This window comes from Triticum dicoccoides, chromosome 5A (genome assembly GCF_002162155.2).
Source record: "Triticum dicoccoides isolate Atlit2015 ecotype Zavitan chromosome 5A, WEW_v2.0, whole genome shotgun sequence".
Classification (NCBI taxonomy): Eukaryota; Viridiplantae; Streptophyta; class Magnoliopsida; order Poales; family Poaceae; genus Triticum; species Triticum dicoccoides.
Window position 1 is genome coordinate 220,700,062 of NC_041388.1, and position 5,364 is coordinate 220,705,425.

At 41.1% G+C, this 5,364-nt stretch overlaps 1 long non-coding RNA gene across 3 annotated transcripts; it reads left to right on the forward strand.

Annotated features, from left to right (window-relative positions):
* Positions 1-284: 284 nt before the first annotated feature.
* LOC119300749 lies at positions 285-4,098 on the forward strand. Of its 3 annotated transcripts, none has more exons than XR_005146704.1 (3): positions 286-742; positions 1,210-2,872; positions 3,741-4,098. It is a non-coding gene; the product is annotated as an uncharacterized LOC119300749 (long non-coding RNA). The 3 variants fall into 3 exon arrangements; XR_005146703.1 differs by having other exon boundaries at positions 290-742; positions 1,210-2,187; positions 2,817-4,098; XR_005146702.1 differs by having other exon boundaries at positions 285-742; positions 1,210-4,098.
* Positions 4,099-5,364: the final 1,266 nt, after the last annotated feature.

Below are 5,364 nucleotides of genomic sequence, written 5' to 3' on the forward strand. Positions count from 1 at the left end.
GTTGGTGCAGCTGCAAGTGGGTCTACCTGCTCCTTGATCCCACATGTCGATCTGATGAATGTGGCTTTTTCGTGTGAGCGCTGCCTCCCGCGTCGCGTCCTGGGTCAAACGGGCGCTGCCCGCATTGTGCTTTATGGGGAGCAGTTGCACAGGGATGGGCCGATGCGTGTGTATCCCAGCTTATGCACCCGTGTCTGCCCTATAGTGATGACGGGTGGGCTGAAGTTGCTCCTGGTCCCATTCGTCGGTGGCCCTGGCTGAGCGACTCGTCGTGGTCGGGATTCGCCCGTGTGCCGCGCTTGCCCTGCGGAACGTGCAAAAGGGTCAAAACCCTAGCCGCCAGCAGTTCTCGTCAAGCCTCCGCCCCGGCCCCTCCCTGCTCTCTCCTGTCCCACGCCGCCACCCTCGAGCCCGCGCCACCTCCACCTCGTCTCCTCCCCGCTCCCAACTCTCCAACGCTGCCGCCCTCAATGCCTCGTAAGGGACGCTGTCGACACGTCGGGGATACGCAGCGACGGAGCTCAGCCGGAGCACAGCAGAAACCCACTCCTAACCCTATTCGCTCGATTGACAAGAGCAGGGCAACAGATTGGATCGAGGGCGCCTTGGCCTGGCCTGGCCGCCGCTGCCACCTGGATTCACTAGCCGATGTGTGGAGTTGCCCTGGCCGCCGCCTCGAGTCACCTCCGTCGCCGCCGCGAGTCAGCTCCACTATTGGCGCCAGGAATCTCGTCCCAACAAGGTAACTTCCTCCAAATCCCTGCTCTCCCTGGTCCTACTGCCCTGCTTGATGCGTGTGTGTTGTGTGCGTTTAGCCATGATCTCTACTTTTACAGGTACCATACGCCTCCCTTCCGATCTTTAGATCTCCATTTGGTGAATGCGGTGTTTTGGTTTCGTCAGATTACTATCTGTATTTGGGGATCAGCTACGAATTGATGTTTTTAGTTCGAGCGTGGAATGGATACTCGGCAGTGGTGATTTAGATCTTTTTGTAGAACAGAATGATTAACTCGGTCTATTTCTGAAGAACTGCAGTGTAGATGATATATATATGAATGATTGTAATACTGAAAAAATGCAAAAATTTCAGTATGGTGTAATGATGGTCAGTGGGGTGTGACTTTTTTGATGGCATTGCCCAGTGCAGTTTTTGGTTTCTACTGAGTGGTACCATGTTCTGAGATTTTTTTTTGTTGCTATCTCCAGGAAAATTCCTAGGGATTTGATTGATGGAGGCATCACTATTTGGCGCTGGATTATCCATTTTTGCAGCACCAACAATGTTGTTTTTGTTTGGAATGGCCAATTCTCAATTTCTAAATCAGCTATGCTATACTTCTTGTCAGGTTACATTACCTTGCTTGGTTTTCAATCTATATGTAGCACAAAAATAGGTGACATGGTTGGTTTGTAGGTTACACTAAGGAACACCACCATAAGGAAAAGGGCATTGCACTTCTTTGTTTATATTTGGTCTGTTCCTATTCGGTTTGCTGTAGTACTTAATTGCTACACCATTTCAAGTTTCTTGCCGTTTCATTGTATTCAGTTATGATATATTTTTCAACTATACAAGCACTTGGGGAAGTCAGGAAAACTGAACCAAAGACAAACACTTTTACTGGTGATGTTGGTGCTTTTTTTAACTGGGATGTGAAAGATGCATCTTATCCCCTGAGATATATTGCCTTTAATTTCTTGATTTTTCCCTGACATGCTAATATAGAGCCAGATATGCATGATTCATCATACACATTACAGTCAATTATCCATTGGACTCTTTTGTCCATAGAGGTGATTTTGTTTGGACCAATAGTCTAGGTAGTGACATTTTGATCGATAAGGCACAAGTTTATTTTCTTTTTCACTTGGGCCACACTAAAGTAAGAATCACTGTCAGTGAAAAGAAGGCATACAAATCATGAAGTTTTTGCCTTGGTTGTGTCTGTGTGCCTCGTTTAGTTGTCACTTATTTATTTCTAGGAAGTTATTCAATTCTCATCGAGCTTTCCTTATGCTTTCTATTACTAAAGAAGAAATTTAAATACGCAAGATTTTTAATATCTGGGGAGGTGAGAGGAGATGAAAAAGGGCTGTAAGGGCGTACTTTGGTGCATCTCTGGCAAATGATGTCTGGATCCATCTGACGCTCTTCCAAGCAGAGCAGTGCAGATTTGCTGACTGGTACAACATCTAAACCTTGGCTACTCTAGCTTCTTTTTACATCTCTTAGTATCAACAAATAAGTAGGTTACAATATATACTTGAAGATTGCAGCAGGCACAAAATGCTTGGCTAACCAGACAGTTAATTGAGTTGTGCCTATGAAGGGTCAGTAGAGTAGTTGGTTTTTTCTAAAATAAATGAGGATTAGTTTGGTTGCCATGTGACGGTAAGGCCAGAATGGTGGTACTGAAAAGTGGTTCTGTAATGGTCATATGTGTTCTAGAGTTGGAACTTGATTCTTTTTAAGTTGGAGTGGCTAGGTTGTCTATATGTATTGCATTATTTTTCTACAGTGTACTGCTCTTTCTAATGATTTTTTAAAGTTCAGTATTTAAGTTTACGGCATTATTCTGCGGCTTACTGTTCTTTCTACAGCATACTGTTAATATCTTATGCTTTTCAACATTACACGGTTGAAACCTTCTGTATAAGATCTTGCGCTTTCAACATCTGCTCATGGCGCTGTATGTATTCTGCTATGAACTGTTTACATTATAGAGAGTTGTGGTAATGACATTTGTACGATTCCTTTTAGCTGATGTTGGTTGCTCATACTGACAAAGGTGCGCGTTAACAAATGATTGCAGAGCAGTGGAGAAACATGTTTCTACGAATGTGCCAAAACTGGTGGATTTAACTACAGGTATTGCACCATTATTCTACAGGTATTGCCGTATTGCATTATCCAACTATAAATTTGTTCTAAACTCTAAGCCCCATGTAAATCTGATGGAAGATTGGGCCATTTAATTTGAACCAAAAAGGGTAGTATGCTCTCAGTTGCTTGAATCTGTCCAGACCTGAAAATTAGATATACTTTGAAAGCTTGATATATGAGTAGGAGATAGTTGATAAAGGTGTACCTGTTGTAGGAGATTATTAGTTGATTACCTGCTTCTATGCGGTGAACAAATGAGTAAGCAATTTTAGTTGATAAAGGTGTAGGCAACGCACCTTTTTTCTTCATTTTTTGTTTTGTACATCAAAGATGTTTAGCCTTTCCTGAATATCTTAATTGTAAAACAGTCTTGATGCAATTTTTGAACCATTCAGTCTGTTTTGTTCGTGCAGTTCATGGTACCACATCTGCAGGCTACATCTTGTGTAGATTTGGCTACCACATTATATGATGATGTTTCACTTTGCTCAGTCAAAATTTCAGAAAAAATTTGAATTGAACATCTTTTTGTAGACATACAAAAATGGTCAGCATTTTCTACATCGCCCTGATAACCAATTCAAGCTATTTTCTGCCTAAACTGTTGCGTACCTATGAGATGAGATCATGGGATAACTCACGCATGAGACCTGTGTATTATACTCCCTCTGATCCAAATTAAGTGTCGTGGATTTAGTTCAAAAACCACGACACTTATTTTTGATCGGGGGGAGTAGTATTTAAGAGATTCCTTGCATATGCATGATTCAGAAAAGTACAGTGTGGGATGCCCTTATAAACTCATGAAATCTGATCCTGACAGTGACATGATTTACTCTGTTTGATCGAACAGGTCGAAGCCAAAGCTGTTTTTATTTAATCTGATGATGTCCCTGCTGCTTGCAGCTGTAAGCAAGGAAATTGACTACAAGTTTCAATGTCAACCTGAATTTTTATTGTGGATGTTTGAGCGCCAACCTAGATTTTGTTTAAGCTACTACAAAAAGAACTTTTAGGATGATTAGCTGTAGTACTGTGACAAATAATCAGGAAAGATTATTTTGTAGGATGATCATTGTATTCCATAATAATATTATAGCCGCTGGCCGAACAATGAAGGTTGCACTGCAACTACTCGACTACAAGTTTTATGTGGAGTTTTGTTGTACAACCTGCACGAACTCAGTGAGATCAGGAATCATCATTGCTCACATTTTTCTCTTGAATGGGAGGTGTCACCGCCGCATTTTTCTCTGGGAATCAACTATGTTTCAAACATTGTGTGTGGGCTCACCTTCAAAATGTGGCAACGGGCCATGCCCATATGGCCATATATGATCAAACAAACCAAACTGACATGTGTATACTAAACCGTCTTTAGAGGCTTCAATTTCCATAAAATGGCTTCTTGTATTTCTCCCTCTTCTCTGCATTGTTGTGAGTGCAACTGTCTAAAGTTGAAGGTATTCAGTTCTTCTCTATGCCAGGACGTTCAGGGTGTGTTTGATAGCAAAGTATTATATAAACCAAAGTATTATAAACTACAGTAATTTTGCTTATAGGTGTGAGATACCATAGTTTTATCAAAACAAATTATTTTGTAGTATTCACAATACATAGAACATGTTTGGTTGTTGCCGCATAACGCTGTAAATTTTGCTGTTTAGCCATTGTGTTTAAGCACTCAGCCGCTCTGTTTTTAAAAAAGAGGTTTGGGGTACTTTTTTTTTATGCAGAGAAAAAACTGCAGTTTGTCCAATACTATAATATTAAAAGCACAGTTGTTAGGGGCAACCAAACAGCTCATTATAAATAAAACCGTGGTAATCTCAAAAACTGTAGTATTCTCAAAATATTTAGAAAATACTTTGCTATCAAACAGGGCCTCAATGTCATAACAAATTTTAGGATCCAAGCAAAACATTTTGCTATGCGTCTGAATTACTTCTTTCAAGATGATACAAACTGAGTTTACAAGGGGAGGATCTTTTACCTGCGAGCCCATCCTATTCCCTTCTGAGCTGTTAACGCTAGGGCTACCTGAATCGCCCTTTGTACTGTCGGTAGAAAATAATGCGTCTCCTTCCTCTTCAACAATGGCAAGTACAGTCAAATATTAGTACCCTAATTCCTAATGGTAAAACCTACTTCTACTAGTGAAGTCAGATATTCTTAACACTTTGGGGGTTGACACTCTACTCTTAATTCAAAAATAAAATCGGTGGAAAAATGCAAATATTCCTCGCGTGCATGGTTTTAAAAGGGACTTTGCGCCATTTGGCGCAATTGGTCGTCCGGAATTGTTTTTGGGGCAATGAGTTATACAATTTTTTTTCAAACTCGGATTTCGCAATGTGACGGACAGTTTCAAAATAGCATGGTTTAATACATGGGCTTTCTACTATGAGTATCGAATATGTCGTTGAAAAATAAAACTATTTTTTTATCGACAACATGGCTTTAGCGGGTCTCTGCGC